This window comes from Corvus hawaiiensis, chromosome 3 (genome assembly GCF_020740725.1).
Source record: "Corvus hawaiiensis isolate bCorHaw1 chromosome 3, bCorHaw1.pri.cur, whole genome shotgun sequence".
NCBI classification, from domain to species: domain Eukaryota; kingdom Metazoa; phylum Chordata; class Aves; order Passeriformes; family Corvidae; genus Corvus; species Corvus hawaiiensis.
The window spans coordinates 32,927,806-32,946,118 of NC_063215.1; the positions used below are offsets into that span (position 1 = coordinate 32,927,806).

An 18,313-nucleotide genomic window follows, 5' to 3' on the forward strand; every position below is an offset into this window, starting at 1 on the left:
TTTAAGTGTTTCTGTATGGCTTTCAAACTGTGAGAAGTGTAAACACAGATTTTTGCTTTACAGAACTGCAGGGGAACTGCAAAGCCCTGACTTTGGAGAGGAGGGCAAGCAAGTGAGAAACTGAGACAGAAGGCACAGTCAGATGGAATGAATTCCTGGGGGAGTGCAGCAGGGAGAAGAGGAACAGTGAGCGTGGTAAAAATATGGGAACAGCAGTTGCTGTAGCTGCTTCTACAAGAATAAAGCAGGTTGAACAAATTGCCTTAGGAGCCTGCCCTGTGCCCAAATCCAAAGGGAAGAACTAAGAAGACAGCTTTGCGGGGAAGGGTGGTGCCATGCAGATGGGTGAAGCTGGAGAGTTGCAGCTATTAGAGATGGATTGGAGACTGAACACTTCCAAAGCTCACTGCTGGAAGATGAGCTGAGGTGGATGCTGGGACACAGAGAAAAGTCCAACTTGCCTGTCAGGCAATGATGAATGCTAAACCGTGCAATGGCACAAATCTCACACCACAGAAAGAAACAAACTGGGATAATTCTGATTCCAAATGTGAATTAGCTGAAGATTGAGATAAATTCCTAATAAAAGCATATTTACACTCGCAAAGTGTCAGTGTGATTGTTGATTATTCTCTGTCTTCCCAAAGGCAATGTTTCTATCCCACAGAAAAGGTGATGGCCAATATTTATTACTGGCAAAGAAATCCTGACAGACAAGTACGAAGGTACCACAAAAGGGCTTGTCACCATGCTATTCCTCACCAGTGACCCTCCCTAGCAGCAGGAGCAATCATGCTATCCACACATCTTTTGCCACCATGGCATAGGCTCTGCTGAGTAAGTATTGCTGAAACAGAAAAAAGAAGAGCTTTCATCTCATTTTTTTGTGCTGTAGGCCGTAGCACCAGATGAAGAAGTAACTGTGGGAAGAGTGTTACTTAACCCAGTAACTGTGAGGTGGAGGTGCTCTCTGGAAATGGCACGTGCCTGAGTCAGCTGCAATAGGTGAAGAACTGGGACAGCTTTTAGCATGTGTGGGCTATTCTGAGACGTTAGTTACAAATCTCTACCAGGTATCTTTGGTATCACTAAGGTATCCTTGGTGAAATGCTTTGTTCAGTGGCTCTTAGCCCAGCATAATTTTCACAGGAATGGCAAAAGTCAGTTTGCTGCCACAGAGTAGTTTCCTGGCTGAATCTCAGTAGATCACTCTGGAACATGGAGACATTAAAGCTCTTCAGCAAAATGGTTATGGGATTGTTTTCACATGGGCAAACAAGAATTTTCTCTCAACTAATTCTTGGAAATGCTCAAAGCATTCTAGTTGAAACTTCCAAAAACAATTCAGATTCAGCCAGACATCCAGCCTGAACAACTGAAGTTTGGCAAAGCTGTAAACAATTGGGCTTCATACACGTCTAGATTTTTAATGAAAAATGTCAGGCAAACTTAGATAGGGCTTTGTTATCAGCTTGCTGTGCAGTATGTGTTCTCTTCTATATTCCAGCTTAACATTTCGTTTGTAAATCAGTTGTTATACCTAAGTTATATTACAGTGTTTTGATATAGCATTTAGTATCTGCTTACATTTATACTTCACATTTTCATCTGTTGCAAATTCCCAGTTGATTAGCTATATTTATCAATAATACAGCAAAACTTGAGAATAAGAGAAATACATCAAATGCCACCATTGACAGAGTTTCAGGTTATTGTCTAGGTAAGAGAAATCTGTCTGCTGCATAAAAGTATCTAGATGGAACATCTTGATTTCTAACAGTTTTTTCTTGATTTTAAGGAAGGACTTACAAAGAAAAGAGAAAGCTACTGAAGAGACTCAAGATGTACCTAATGATAAGAATGTTCATCAACAAATCCATTCCCTCCCTTCTGTGTTCTAAAAGGAGCATTTTTAAAGATGCTAAAAATAAAACCAGAAGTTTCATTAAATAAATTAATATATTTTTGTTTGTAAGTAAAACATCAGAAGTGGTGTCTGTTCTGACTTCCACTGTCTTATTCTTGGTGGATTTTGTGGTTTCTTAGAGAATACATGAAAAGGGACATGATCATGATCTGTGAAATGACATACACAGCACATTTTCAGACATGCCCTAAGAAATTTCTAAATATTCCTTATTATTATTTCAGACAAACTTTCTAAGTTTTCTTCTTTATTTTATCTGCAAATTATGCCTATTTTGGCAGCACTCAAAAAATATGTGAAAATAACATAACGTCTGCAATTTGTGCTTTCCTGCCTACAATGCTCTATGGCAGCATTTATAAGATGAACCAGTCTGACACTGCCAGACTTTTGTGCAATGTCCTTGGAAATTTTGACCTATTAACTACAGTGGAGTTTTAATGCAAGCTTTTTCAGGCAGGCTTGTTTCCCCAAAGAAAGTGTTTTAATTTGAGGAGTTGTACAGATGAAATGCCACTCGTCAGAGTTAGAATCCAGTTGATTCCACTGAACTGCAGGACAGAATTGAGAAGTTTTACCATCCTTGAGAAACCTGTGGAAGGGGAGTTGCTCCAAAGAAGACAAAATAAATCCAGTATAACACAACAGTATGTACACTAGGTATTTACTGAACTGTCAAAGACTACATAATTTAACACCATCACCTGGCACAGAAAACTGAGGTTCGCTGCTTTCTTCATAGTATAGTGACACTGTATTATTTCTTTGTATTGGTAGATATGTTTTCCAGTGATGGCTTTGTGCTTGCTTAGGTTCTCTCTCTGCAGAGAAATGGGAATATGAGGTTAATACTAATATTCTCCAGCCATAAATCCGGCCCCATGGGCTCTAGAGAAGGGTTAGGACACCTTCACACTACCTCTAAAGGCTCAAGGATGCGCTTTTCTCAGCCCCTGGTGTTACAGCTATGCAACCATCCTGCTGCTTGCCTTTTGTGGATTCCCACCACAGGGGAACTGGAAGCAGAACAGTCTGATTAGAGGCTGCATTTGAAATTATGCTGGGCAATTTCTTCTAGTAATCAATTCATTCTGCCTAAAAGAATGGGTTTGAGCACTCTGAAGCAGATTTGGGTCAAATTCAGTATAAAATTTAAAAGAAAAAAGAAATTAAAATGGAACATATGAACTGCAGAAACAGTTCCTTTTCCTATTTCTGACGTTTTTCCCCACACTAAGATCACAGGAAGTCAGAGGTACTATGGGAGGGAAGTAGAAAAATTTTAAGAAAATTATTTCTCTGCCTTTTTTTCACAGAAGTCCCAATTTTCTATCAAAGCCCAGTAGCGTCTTAAGTTCTTACAATACAGAAACTGTTTTCCAAATTGTGTGCAAGATTAAAAAATGGGTATTTGAATAAAAATGTGTGAATTTTGAGTCACAGGGAGTAAACCAACTCTATCACTTTTCACGTAGCTTTGGGTCTTCCCAAGTGTTAGCTCTTGCTCCAGTGAATATTTAAATATTTCATACAAAGTTGACTTTTTTCTGCAAAGAGTGAAACAGTCAAAAATATTTTCCTTGGAGGTGTTTTAATGTCTATACTGTTGCAAAAAAGTACTCTAAACTTTTTCTTTCTGGGTTGTTTTCATGGGTTTTTTTGATGGTTCCAAACTCCCACTTTTCTTCCTGTTCTTTAAATTTTGATAGATGTACCCCATAATAAAAGCAGTCTTTTAAAGTCCAGCAAAATATTTAATCTAAACAAAAGCTAATGGATCTCACCGCAAATCCTGAAAAAAACCTCCCAAAAAACATAGCAAAACATTTATTTGTTTTTATTTTTTAATTCAGTCATCAATCAAAAAAGTACAGATATAATTAATTTTCCTGAGAATTCCTCTGAAGGACTAACTGAGCAATGCCTCCTTCTCACTTGTCCTTGTGTCTTTCTCTTACATGTCAACTGCTTTTGAAACCTATCCTCCAGCTGCTTCTTTCTTACAGATATGGATGTTCAAGGACAGAACTGGGAGCACTGTAAATGTTCTTGTTTTCTCTTAGGGAGGAAAACAGTCCTGCATTTGTGAGAAGTTCCTTTTGTGGGTGAATCACCACAGTATTACTGAGTGATTGACTATGATCTGAAAACTTATATGGACCAAGAAATCTTAGCCTGTTTGCTCAGGGATTATACATTAAGATGGATAAAATAATTTCTATATCATCTATGGTAACAAGTATAACTAAAACAAAAATATAAAGTGACAATTAACATAAAATGTAAAATACCAGTTGACATACTGCAGAGCTACAGATGCAAAATTATTTTTATTCCCAGGCTCTAGTTCCTGGTTTTTTAGGACGTGGGAGAGGGGATGAAGGGAAAGGAGTTGTTGCTGCACAATTCACAGATGAGAGATGGCTGATGTGCTCCCCCAGCACACGACCTGACTGCAGCCCTGTGTCTGCTGCTCCATTACAAGTGACGAGTGCACAACTGCACACTTGCAGCATTGCACTGTGATGCAGGCAAAGCCACAAGGAAGGCAGCGTTTCCAGCCTAAGGGAGCCTTGAGACACAGTTGATGTTGGGGTGAACTGAAATGTTATCTGTCAGCTGTAGCTGTCAGCAAAAATATTAAAGGAATAGCAGCTGCATCATGCCACAAGAAGGGGAGTAGAGCAGCCGTAGCTCCAAAATAGATTCTAGAGTCAGAGAGAGTTTTCTTTTAATGAACTCCAGTAATAGTCAAGGACCATTTATCTTCTAAGCTGCTTTGAGCTATCTGATAATGCTACTGCTTTTAAAATGTTTTAAACAACTGGTTGAGATGCAAGTAAAGAAGAGTTATTGAGAACAGGACGTATTGAAAGGTATGTTACTAAAGCTTTAAAATGTAATTTTTCCAACAAATTGTTTTATGCTTCTGTAGCTTTAAATTTGCCCTCACCATTTTATTCTCTAAGTTCTAATACAGCAATAAAACTGATATGACAATAAAAAAATCATAACCATGTTTCTCAGCTGGAGGAAAAATTATTGGCTTATTATAACTTCTGTAGCATTTATTCTTCCTTTTCAGAACATTTAATTAAGAAGATACTAAGTTATCCTGAAAGTATTTATTAAAGAATAGCATCTTACATTCTTTTTGGATTGTCATTAAAGAAAATAATAAAGCAGTGGTCTCTTTGGGATCTTGAATTCCAAGATAAATGTAATAAAGCTTGTGGCAGTGTATTATTGTTTACTGCTTGGAAAAACTTACGCAACAGCAGAACATTGCTCTGATTTTTGAGCTGCTGCTAATGAAGTACAACCAGACAGGGTACAGTTGCCATGAGTCAGGAAATGTGGATGTTCCTGGACAGAGGCCAAGGGAGCTTAGACACACAGAGATGAGATGTATATGCATCCTTTGGAGGAGACACACTAAGTTGTTTTGAAGCATCTCAAGCTGCCTGATCCAAGAAGCAACTAAATGACCACCCTGAAAAGAGCTCAGTAGCTGCCTGTTTCTCAGGGCCCCTTGTTTTCACATCAGGAAAACAATAATGAAGTAGGCAGTCCAGAGGAGCTTAGAGATCAGATATTAGGTTCAGTCATGAGACAGTAGGTTCAAAACCCTGAGGGCTTAACTTTGTTCTTTCACTATAAAAAGAAGAAAAAAAATCCCACAAAAAACTCACCAATCCCATACCTCTAAATTAATAAAAAAACAATAACCCAACAACAGCAACAGTAAGAAAACAGCAACCAACCAACAACTAACAAAAAAACGCCCCTGATGTGCTACAATTTGCTGTGAGACTTTGAACAAACCTTTTGAACACATATTCTCCTATAGTATTGTATGAGGTTTTTGTAAGAGAATGGATGATATCACTGTACACATGGAGAGAAGCTCCACTCTCCACAGTGACAAAAAATGTGCTGAAATGCTGCTACATTTCAGTACAGCACCATGGTATATCTGCAACCCCCTTTCATTCTTTTTAGCATTCTAAACCTCATTACTGTGGGTCCCTATTTTTTTAAGTGAAATTAACTAGGATCATTTAAAAGAAACCACTGGTTTCTTTTCCTTTCCATGCCTCTTTCTTGCATCTGAATATAACTGTCCCAGGAGACTGATTTTTTTTTCTCTTTTACTAAGTGTGTTTTCCTTATCACAACCCTTCTCTGTGTCATTTCCCAAAAGGGAGCTACAGCTTTCACTCCCCTCCCAGCAGAGCAGGCCATGCAGACTGCTTTCTGTGCTGGTACACCCAGGTATGTGGGTGGCTGCTTGGACTTCCACGCTTCACATCCTTTTTCAGGGGAACGCTCACGATAAAGACCTGCGCTCCCGTTCATGAAATCTAAGGAAGGGCCATTTACTACCCCATTCTCTCCCCAATCTGGAAAGGCTCATAATTAAATGAAGAAATGATTTCCAGCCCTCCTGCTTTGATCTGGGCTAGTTTTGAGGCCACCTGCGCAGTTGTCACTGCTGTTCCACTGTGGCAGGGCACAGTGTGGCACACCCACGCTGCCCTCAGCTGTGTTTCAGCAGCCGTGGCCTCTTCTGGGCAGTGGCACATACATAAGGGTGGCACTCTGCCCTGCTCCCAAACTCACCATCCCTTCTGTCTACTGGCATTGGCGACCATGCAGATTCAAAATCTCAAGAAAATCCTCCAAAGTTGTTTTTCAGGAGATTTTAAAGCAATATATGATGGCATCAGATCATCTAGAGATCAGAAATTTCAACTTCCTTGAAGACATCAGGACTGTATGTTTTTCTAATTTTCTCTAGTTTTAATTAAAACTGAGAGTTATGTAATGGTAACTTAATTCCCCGATAAATTCTTATCAAAAATCTCAGTTGCCAAGAGATTTACTTGAGCTGTGACCATTGCTTTAACAAAGCAGGCACAACTGGAGACACTGGCTACCTGCTGAGCTTATAAGAGTCAGGCAGCACCACAGAACATTTCTGTTTTCCAGGTGCTCCTTCCTCACTGCTCCAGCAGGCACACGGGGTTTGTGTAGCCTCCCCACAGCCCCATAGTGGCTCTGGAGCTGCCCAACACCAGCCAATTTGGGCAGTCACATTCGGCTCACCCCTTCTCTCAAAGGTCCTTTTTCCTTCAAGATTAGTTTTTTCCCAGCAGTCTCCTCCTTGTACTAGAGAGCTTGTCCTGAGCACTCCCAAAATAACAACAGGATCACAAGCTGACAGCACCCTCTTTGCTCTGTGAATTACTTTTGGTACACCTGAACCGGAGCGAATGGTTTTGATTTTCCAGAAACATCTCAGAATTGACATTAGTTTGGTTTCTATCCTGGCATGGTTTTGTTCTTGAAGTTTTCTGGTCACATCCCTGGTCCTCCTCCTTCCTTTTTTTGCAGTATTTTACCAGTATGGCTGATATATGTGACCTATAACTCAAGGCACAGCTAAGCTTCCCTCTGGCTAGCTCCTCTAAAAATACATATTCTTGTCACTCAGACTAATTCAACTTCCATTCCTACTTCTCCCTGCAGAATCTGGTTTCCAAGGAGGGCTATTTAAGTCTTCTTATTCAAAGCTATTGACATGATGTTCAATACTGCAACATCCCAGAGTGTCAAAGTCACTACTATGTTTATTCTTGTAACATTCCAGGTTGTTATTAAAAGTGGACAAGTAACTTGCTTAGAGTCACACAGGGAGTCACTGGTGTGAAAGCCAGCAATTTAACCAGCATTCCTCCTCCCTGGTATGACAACTACCACCTCCCATTTTAAGGTAACATTATTTCAAACAACAAAATTCAAACATGACATGAATATTTTGGAGACGGAACCTGAATTTAGCAAAGTGTTTCTAGTGATAAGGAATCTGTCAGATGTCCTGCCACTCTTACAACCTTGCAGTGCAATCACACTCTTGCAGTGTGATTTAGACTTTGTTTACACAACTAATGCTGGAGGTAACTAAATTAACCCTCCTTGTGTGCAATTATGCCTCATTTCTAGATACTCACTGCTGTCCTGGAGGGATTTTTATGAGCTGACACCAATAGCCAGCAAAATTTTTCCCATTCTACTTATTCCTTAACAAACTGTTACAAACTGTTGTGTTATGTTGAGGGTATTCACTGAACACTTACGTAGATTATTCAGTTTATTTCTGATTATTTTCCTAGGCTTCTTTTCTGCTAAGCTAAGGAGAAACTCATTACACTGTCTATAGCTCTCACATATTTTTCTAGCACTTCATTAGTTCTCAGAGGCCTGTAGTGATAAAGGTTGTGTGGCTGATAGTGATACAGAACAGGGGCTAGAAACTTGTATCACTGCAGGGAATTTGTTTTCTTGGGATGAGGCAGCTGTGCCATTATCACAGAGAGGGCTCTGAACAGCTCCTCCTGGGCCCCCAAGTACCACAGCAATCCCGTTGTGTAAGTTCTGTAAATTTTCATTTGCAAATAGATCGAATTCTGTACCAAAGATACTTACATGGCACCCCCTCTATCTTTCTAATAAAAAGCTGTTCCAAAATCATTTGGGATTTTAGAACATGTTCTCTGAAAGCAGGAAAATCAGTTTAGGTTTATTTTTTCTCCAACCCACTATCTACTTTTAAAACCTCTGCCCATATGGGTACAAGTCAGGGTAGTTAAAGATGATGTTAACTTGGTAACTCATGGTTTAGAGGTTTAAAGTTTAGCTTTAAAACACTCAGCTTCCTGGCCTTCTGCTAAAGCACCTCTTGTGTGTCCTAGCCTGTTCTGGTGTCTTTCAAAGCATGAACTCTTCTTCATAAATCTCACTACCTTTCTCATTAACTTAACCCCACTGAAGCATATGGCAGCTTTTTTATTAAAAAGGCTGCAAGGGTAATTTGTATGACGTATGTGTGTGTGTGTGTGTGTGTGCAAGACACACCAGCTGCTCCAGTTCCTCTCTGCAGCAAGTGCTGAGTTTGCTCTAGACCGGTACAATGGGATCTGAGACCTCTGTACACCACCAGCCATGAGAATTCCCTGGCCTTTTTCCCTCCACATGTACTGATGATGACAATATTCTAGTCAGAGTTCCAGTTTTAGGAACATTATTTATGTAAAGAGAAGAAGATTACCTGTCCTCAGTGGCTATTCTTAATAGGTATAAGAAATCCTGTATGGAAAGACTGACGGCCACATCCCTTTGAGTGCCACAAGGCCCCTATTTTGTCCTTGTTTCATGCTACAGTAGTCACTAACAGGTAAATTTAGATGCTTCCACAAGAAGGGCTTTTTTAAACTAGCCTCAGGTTAACCAGAACTCCATCTAGGAATCCTGTTTGCCATATGTGCATCATGCTCTGCTCCTGATTAGGATACAATTGAAAAGAGATGTTCAATGAGAAAAGTGAACTCAGCAGTGGAAACAGTCTCCAGAGTTCCCTTCCTCAAAAGCATCAACTCTGTTATCCCTCCTTACATACTTATTTCCTCATTAATTACATTCTCAATGCTAGTCTTTCAGCTTATTGGACTACCTGGATAGAACACACTTAACATTTTTCAGAATTGTTTTTGCAGAAAGATGGCACCTCAACGGTGCCTTAGTCTAAGTGTTTGGTTTTCAAACAGAATGTAGCAGGCAGAAGGAAGAGGGTGTGCACTCTGACAGCTGGAGTAAACTAAGATAAAAAATTACATACAAGATTTTTCGTCCTTATTATTCCTATTTTAGGACATAACACATCAAACATAACAAAATCAAACAAACAAAAAAAACCTACTACAGGTGGTTTCTTTTGCAATTTTGAACGTGCCAAAGACCTGTGATTTATGTTCCTATCAACCAACTCTCAAGCCATTCAGTGTATGTATCTTGATACACTGATTATCATCTCTTGCAAAATATTCCATGGCCAGCTATGTCCAAAACTTTGTGATCCAAAGATCACAAAGACAAGAGACCTTAAAATATTTATAAATTAAAAATACTCAAGATATATGAAAATAATCAAAGCCCAGAGCAACCTGATCAGACTCTGGAGACAGTCCCACTTTGGGGGAGACTGGATGACTTCTGCCAGTTCCCTTCACCTGAATTATGGTTCTGTAAATAAATGGCACCGCTCATTCAGAGGATGTGCTACTGTGACCCTGCTTTTTACTATTTGCCCTCTGATGCCTTTTGTGCCTTGGATTCCAGCCTCTGTCTCATGCCACTTGAAGCAGCAGTAATTCCCACAGCCAGCTGCCTCAGAACACATGGCTCCCCAGGCACTCAGGAGCTCCGTTGCCATGTGTGTCCCTCTGCGCAGAGGGACATCTTGTTCTGCGCTATGTTTGCCGTGCTTGAGGACATCTCACATGGCACCATTCCCTTCCTGCTATCTCCTGCCCAGAGTCAAAAATTGGAACATATAGTTTTCTCTAAAGAATTTGATCACACTGAAGAACTGAAATCCTTATCTACTGGAATAAAATCTACGTTTCTTTTCATTACAGAAGTCCTTGTTGAAAAATAAAAGGAGAAATAACACACTGTAGAAGAACTACTGTAACATTTACCTTAAAAGTTAGATCCAAGAGGTTTTGCAATTACAGAGGGTGAGACAAGTGAGATTTTGGGGACAAGTATAAAAGACAGACACAGGAATTGAATAACTTCAGCATGAGAAATATATGCTTAATTAAATTTTAGTCAGCCCAACACTGAACTGGTCATCATTAACCACATGTGCTTTCCCACCCTTTCATTTATGCCCTTGCTTATGGCTTTTAAAGGGTTATTTTTTCAACAATCTGGATTATATATTTTAAAAGTAAGAATGTTCTTTGAGACACATAACTAGATAGTGTGAGATTTTATGAATATCCTTTCTACTATGTTCACAGATTTGAACTTGAGGATAAATTGTGTATGTTTTTTTCAGTGTATATTTGTTGTCACAGTAACTGCAGTTTTCCCAATAAATGGAAATTGCATCGTTTCCTTAGCATTCAGGTTATTACACTGAAATAGCACCATGAATTCACCATTACTTCTCCCTTCCTGTTGTCAACTTGAATCTCATTTAGTTACAGGAGCAGGCACTAAAACAGGTTAGTTTAGATCTGTGCACACTAGAAAGCTGAAGCAAGTCTGCTTAGCTGCATTACATCCTGTGACTCATGCCTGTGTGGGAAAGACCTTATTTTCACAGAGATCTCTTAGATAAACAAGGCAAGTTGGCAGCAATTCGATTACACTGATGCAAGCAGTCTCTGCTTTCTGTTGCATTCATTTGCTTTGTATTTTCTGAAAAACACAAGCAGGCTGATAAACTCTAGTGAGAATTCTTCTACCAAGGACACATGAGTGTTCATTTTCAATTACTTTTTTGTATAACAGGAGCAGCCTTAAAACCAGTTTCTAAAAAAATTTCTATTCTGTTACTACAATAGAATCCATTTTTTATCAGTTGCATTTTTTTAAAGTTTGTTAGCGAAGCTGTAGCTCTTGCTGATGACAACCATAACACACTATTTAGTTAGATACCTCCCTTCTGCAAACATACAAGCCTCTAAATACTGTGGACTTCAGATAGGAAATGGATTTAGATTGCAAAATATCACTTTTACATATGCGCTGGAACAGAGTTTTGGACAGCATAAATCACCAAACATTACACTCTTTGTCACCATTTCCCCAAAAAGGAAAAGTGAAGAAAGTAACCATTACTGTAATTCAGAGGTCTAAAAGTGTGTAAATCAAACTGGACAAGTTTATTGCAAATTCATCAAGGTTTTTGCTCTTGTTTTGAAACCCCACCAGTTTATATTTGAATGACTTCGGCCACATCTTAGATAATTAAGATTTTAATTGTCATTTTATCAGCTTTGAAATGAAACTCACTTGGACAAAGCGCAGCGATCTTTCAGATTCACACCCCCCTTTGCCTCTGTCAGCACACAGCAACCAGACGGGTTGTCCATTTAAGGGAAAACGTACAAGCTCCAGCCTATTTCCGTGTGCTTTGGATGTGTTTGTCCCACTCCTTCAGCAAAGCATTCTGTTGTGCCAAAAAGCATTTCCTTTCTTGCAAAAGTCATGCGCACATGCACACATACACTCCCATTTCAATGAAGTTTTAATTAAGCTTTTAATTGTAGGAATTGCCACTTTCTCTGTATTTCTGAGTGTGTAAGACATTGTGGAGGATGCCACAATCTATGTAATCTTACAGATCACCTTTAGAGATACAATTTGCGTGCTTTACTTGTGGAAAAGATTAAGAGATACAGTCCAGACAAAGCAGAATGAGAATCATAGGGCAAAGCCATCTTGAATTAAAAAGAAAAAAAAGCACATCTCTCTCAATGGAGGAAGACTTTCTGTTTGCACTTATATTAGTACTTATTTTACTATGATGCTGAGAATAAAAGGTAATATAGAAAGTACAGATTATCTGCAGAAGCAGGAGGAGTAGGTGCAAAGACCTAAAATAAAAGGGAAAATCTAATCAAGTATCCCGAAATACACGATTTTCACAAATACATGAGGCATCACACATTTTCAACATGATCAGAGACTCTCATCGTCTCTCCTGAACAGGACACAGGCAAAATTGTTTCTGCCCTTCACCTCAAAGCATAACTACAGGACTGTGTTACAAGTCCTAGTGTCACTAGCTTGGTATAAATACTAGCTACTAAGTAGAAAAAGAGAGGTTAAACAATCTTAATATTTTATGAATGGATTGTTTTCTCAGCTATCCAATATGCTCCAAAATGAAGAAAAGCCTGTCTTCCCCAAATAATTACCAATATTCTGCATAAAATTAGGAAACAACTTTCAGTAGAAAGCAATGAGAGAAATTAAAACAGAAAAGGCTAAAAATGAAAACTACCACAATAAGATAATGAAGCTGAAAAGTTTAGACATTTGGTCTTCTTGTTAATAAATATTTAAACTTTTCTATACAACAGAATATCCTTATTTTATCTTTCTAGCTTTCAGTATCCTGGGTTTTATATACTAAATATTTCTGGAGAAATAGTAAGTATGAATAGATGTAGTTCCTTCTCATTTGTAATGATGTTTCATCTGGCCTCTTCACAAATACTCACTTTATTTCTCCAACTGGCATTTTAGATATGTAGAAGGACAAAACCCCTACCTCAAATTCAGTTTATACCTTTAGATAACATGGCAACCTGCAATGACAGACCTTGAGAAAGGAAGGGAAGAAACCAGAAATTGGAGGAAAAATAAAATGTCTCTTTGAACAAAAATATTTGGACAGGAATAGAGATGATCTGTTTTGTTAAACGCTCTTGAGGGGACTGGAAATTTATCTGCTAATTACTGAATACTGAAACCTGATCTTAATGAATTCAAAGGAAATCTCACTCTGAACTCAGTGGCATAAATCTGACCTTTGACTGGCACAGCTCTGAGGCACATTCTTAATTTCTGCCTGGAGGTACCTGAACTGAGTTAGATAAGATTATCAAAAGCCTTAAATTAAGCATGTGTGGAATCTGTGCCAACAGAAAGATCCTGTATCAGGAGGAGTTTCACTGATACACCTCTATCACTAAAAACCTTTTAGTATGGAAATGGCTACAGTGGTGAAATTGTAACCCAGAGGAGCAAAACAGGGCATACCAGCAAAATACAGATTTCCTAATATACTACTGCTTAGTCCACAAGCTGCTTCCAGGAAGCACACCCATTTCTTCAGGAATCCTACTTTGGCTGACATAGCTCTAATAATGTTTAGTCTTTCCATGACCTTTGTGTCAGGTGTGACAGTGAGCTGCACTACAGAAAACTCAGATGTCATGAGGTCAATGTCAAGCTCACTAAAGCCAGTAGCATAAAGGATGTACCAGTAAACATCAGTAAACACCAGAGCCAAAGGTCAATAGTCTACCAGATGTGAGCGGGAGGAGTTCAGGAAAATCAGGGCATATGTAAGCAGGGACAGAACAGTGCTGAGCTTTGAAGATGGATTTCAGGTCTTTGAATTTGGTGTTAAAAACAATCAGATCCTCTATAAAAAGACTGAAAGACTGAGGTGATGAAAACACTCAGTTAAGATGGTGACTTTAGCTGTGGCTAGATTGGCTAAAATTATAACAAAATTAATATAATAATTAAATAATAATTTATAAAAACTATTACTATGAAAATATTATAATAAAATCAAAAAAGCCACAGAGAGTCTGGAAGTGGATTGAGATTGGAAGGAGTACATAGTCTTTAGCACCATGAAAGGTACCATTCATTCCACAGTTATGTGAATATAAACAAAATCAAAATGATACATAAGGGAGAAAATAAATGCATATGCTGTGTCTACTTGTCTTCCACAAAAATCACTACAATGGAGTGTATTGCCAAAACATAAATTACTTTCTGATTTGATACAAAATTGACCTTGGTTTCACTGTAGTCATTAGAAGAATTGGCTGTTTTTCAAATATGAAACCATCTGTTGAATAGCCACATTACATATTCCACAGATTTGATTGGAAAATCCCAGAGCCTCTTTGTGGACACCTGTTGAAAAGAGTAATTTTAGCCTCCTCCTCCATTTTGAAATGGAAAGGAAGACAGATGTATGTAAAACCACAACTCCGTGCGTTAGAGTTCAAAGTTGCTATTAGACTGTTCAAATGTCACTTCATGTGATAGTTATCAGGCTAATAATTTGCCTTTTGATTTTAAAAACTTTGCTAAATGTAAATTGTGCAAAAAAAAGGGAAGTTGTAAAACCACACTTACGCTGAGGAACAACTAAACCATAAAAGGAGTCAATATTACCATAGTATTTTCCCAGATTTTGCCATCCCTATTTATTCAGAAGGTTAAATTTGTCATTTCTCCACAGTTTAATTTGCCAAATACTTCATTAAAGAGAAGAAACAGTAATTTTCACTCCAATGTCAAGATGACAAAAACTGTACATATATTGTCTCAGATTAATTTCTCACTGTGTAGCCTTCTTAAGAAAATAACTTTCTCAGGATATGTCCTTATTAAAAAGTAATTCCAAAGTTTCCTTTTGAGATTTAGATTTGGGATCCCATAGTGCTTTAGTAATTCCACAATAATAATTATCACATTAAATGATAGTTGCCAAAAAGTGTTTCTGTTTAGTGCTTCAGTGTGCCCCTTGCTAGGAAATAAAATGTACACTGTATTACTTTTTGCTTTTAAGAACTTTCTTCCATCCTAATAATTTATTTTATCATTTCACAGGCAGTTACATTCTCAGCCACCAAGTCAAAGTTGCTTCAGAGTATTTTAATTCCATCCAATCCATCCACTGCTAAGATGTGGTATTGATGTCATTTATGTAGTATGCAGGGGTGCAACTAGAATTATTTAGCTAAAGCAAGACATTCTCATCTCCCTGAGGCAGTCCTAGAGTCCACAGACTGAGTGTCAAACACCACAGACAGTCAGCACAGACTCAGTTAGTTCACTCCTTCCTTAGGACAAATATTTTTTGTCTGAGACAATCCTACATAAATCTGTGAACAGGGTTTTAGCACAGGGTAAGTGCATTCTTTAAATCTCTGCCTTCATTACTGAAATCATATTGCATATGAACTCATAATCAGTATGTCTCTTAAAAATTCAAGCGTACTAGATTTGTTTTGTTTGCAGAAAACAGCTTTAAAAGAGGTGGCAGGGAGGAGTAGAATTCATTCTCCAATTGATCAAACAGCTTTTGTCAGTTAAGACAATGTAAATCATACAAAGCAATTCCTCCCCTAAATTACATGACCGCTATGGGGCCGTAGGATATGCATTTCTAACTGACAAACAGCATTCCATCCTGCTGTCAGGGTAAAACATCTAAGAACTGCTTTCTCATTTATTTTGCTAAAAGGAACGTACACTTTAACAACAGTGACCCAGCTCAAGCACACTTAGGTACAATAAACATAAGATCAGTCCTCAGGACTGTTGCTGTATGCTGCTAATCAAAGCAGCGGAGATGAATATTCATTCCATATAAATAAGCACAAGAGAAAGAACCAAGAGAGGCTGTCACAAAGGTAGTACAAAAGGCACCAGGTGTGTCCTGAAAGTAAGGAAACAGAAAGTACAAATGCACTGGGTCAGGAACTATTTGGTTAGTTCTGTTACTGAATGGCTGTTTCCTCTTGTTTATCACACAGGTTGTGACTGTTTTTAATAGCTGCTAGACTATCACTGGTCAGGGATGACATGTATTCTATTATTAAATGTTGATTTGTCTTCTGTCTGCATGTAAGCAGATATAAACAAGATACACATCAAAATCTATGCACATTTTTTCATATTACTGCTAGCTACTTCATTATGCTTGTTCTCAGAACTGCAGAAGTTATTTAAGCAATGCTTTTCTATCATGGAAACATAAAAAAACCTCTAAAACTTCTATCCCAGCTTTCATCTATTGACATTTCCAAATCACTCAGAAGATTGTTCAAAGAAGGAAAGAGACAATAGAAATTAGAAAAGAAATCTTTTGTAAAAAAGACACTAGAAAATAAAAGTTCTTGTAAAAAACCCAGAAGCAATGGAGAGGTTAACTCAGTCTTACCTGTCAGCAACACGGACCTAGGAATATCCTTTACACTGTAAGATTCCAGTAGCCCGTCCCACAGCACCACCACAGGAGTAGAATGATCCAGCCCAGGAGAGCACAAAGATAGAAACTTTGTCCACTTTTCTAGGTCTACCAGCAGTTGAAGTAATGAAGGAAGCAAGGTAGAGAACAGAAGACCGGAGCTGCTTCTTGCAGAAATCCCAGGCAGGAGAAGTAGGAGGTATACTTCGTCTGTGTCTCACCCAGACTTTTGTTTAAAAGTTTTTTCAACTGTTGCTAGGTGGTGTTAGGCTTTGGCAGTTTAGTTCTCAGATTGTATTTCCCCTCTTCTGGTCTCTTCACACAGTGTTACAGCAATGACTTTGTTGAGCTCAGCTCGCTTGTGCTATATTTAACCAGTGTTCTCAGCAAGTCAAGCCTGTCAACAGCTGAGAAGTTTGGAGCAGGCTTTGCTGAGTTCCTCAGCTGCTGAATTATCAGTGGATGTTGCACTGCACAGCCCAGCTACTACATTCACTGAAAGATTGTGGGGAAACTGTCAAATCCTTTTAAGGGCTTCCAGTGACTTCACAGGAGTAATTACTATTTAAAGCACTAAGTACAAGATGTGTATTTAGGCATATATTTTAGACTGCTAGAGAAAGAATACTTGTGTTCACTGCAGATGAGTTCAATTATTTATACAGTGAGAATTTTCCTAGGACAAGTAGGAAGTTTATAATTTGAAAGGTATGCACTTGAGGAAAAATTACACGTGGGAAGAACTTTTTGCAGCATAATTTCTTACAGTTTAAATATTAAGATGACATGGAGAAATTAATGAAAGGTTTAGGGTGGAAATTTTTCACTGTGATATTTATTCCAAAGACAACCTTTTTGTCCCAGACCAAGAGCTTCCTACAGTTATTCCTACACTGTCTCTCACTGAAGAAAAGGAAAGCCACACATATCACAATTTGTTTGATAGGAGTACTAGGAACACATTACTCCAGGGCTATATACATTCTGATGTATCCACATTCGCTTCTGGATCAAATTACTGTTCCTAATTCTAAGCCACAAGTCTCTTAATCAACAGACCAGCAGTAACACTGGACAGTTTTCAGCCCACAGACTGTCAAGATATCAAGACTCCAAAGATGTTGCGGATCTCAGACTCTGGAACCAGGTTCTACCACCTCATGGCAGAGCAGCCTCTGTGTCTCTGGCAATGAAAATTCCCTACTCCAACAACTCTGTTCTCGTCTGAGCAGTACTTCAGAGTTAAATGCAGAATGAGCCTCCTTTCCTTTGGAAAGCTTTTCTCTAGTGATGATTTGTGGTATTGATCTAAGGTTAGATGAAGAGGCAGGAAAGAACACAGGAAAGAAAAAAAGTAAAATGATGCTAAAAATTTGCTTGTTGATATTTATACAGGTGGACATACCAACATTGCAGAGCAAAAAAAGATTCAAGCAGGTCATAACAGTACCCTGCAGCAATGCTGGGTCGCTGTGCAAGGAGTAGGATGGGGAGTGAAAAGGTATCGCACACAGTCTGTGACAATTTCAACATGCAGGAACATAACTGGCCACAACTATATGAGATACCAGGGGGTGAGTACAAGGCCTTATGGGAAGCATCTATGGGATTAGCTGTAGCCTGGTGCTCTAACCCTGTCTCTGGAATGACTTCTGCTTGATTTGTGTTATTATCTAAACAAGCAAGGAACAATGAAAAAATACTTTCATTCCCAAGTTGTTCATAAGGAGAAAATGAAGTTAATACTAGGTATCACTTCAAGTAACTGATATTTAGACATTGATGACACATTTATGAAAGCC

The 18,313-nt window shown here is 38.6% G+C and overlaps 1 protein-coding gene across 3 annotated transcripts in view; it reads right to left on the reverse strand.

Annotated features, from left to right (window-relative positions):
• Positions 1-16,975, reverse strand: part of FILIP1 (filamin A interacting protein 1) — a 102,713-nt gene extending 85,738 nt beyond the window's left edge. For all 3 annotated transcript variants that reach the window (XM_048297592.1, XM_048297593.1, XM_048297591.1), the window contains exon 1: positions 16,485-16,975. The gene's annotated coding sequence lies outside the window, so the exon portion shown is untranslated. The remainder of the gene's footprint in view (positions 1-16,484) is intronic.
• Positions 16,976-18,313: the final 1,338 nt, after the last annotated feature.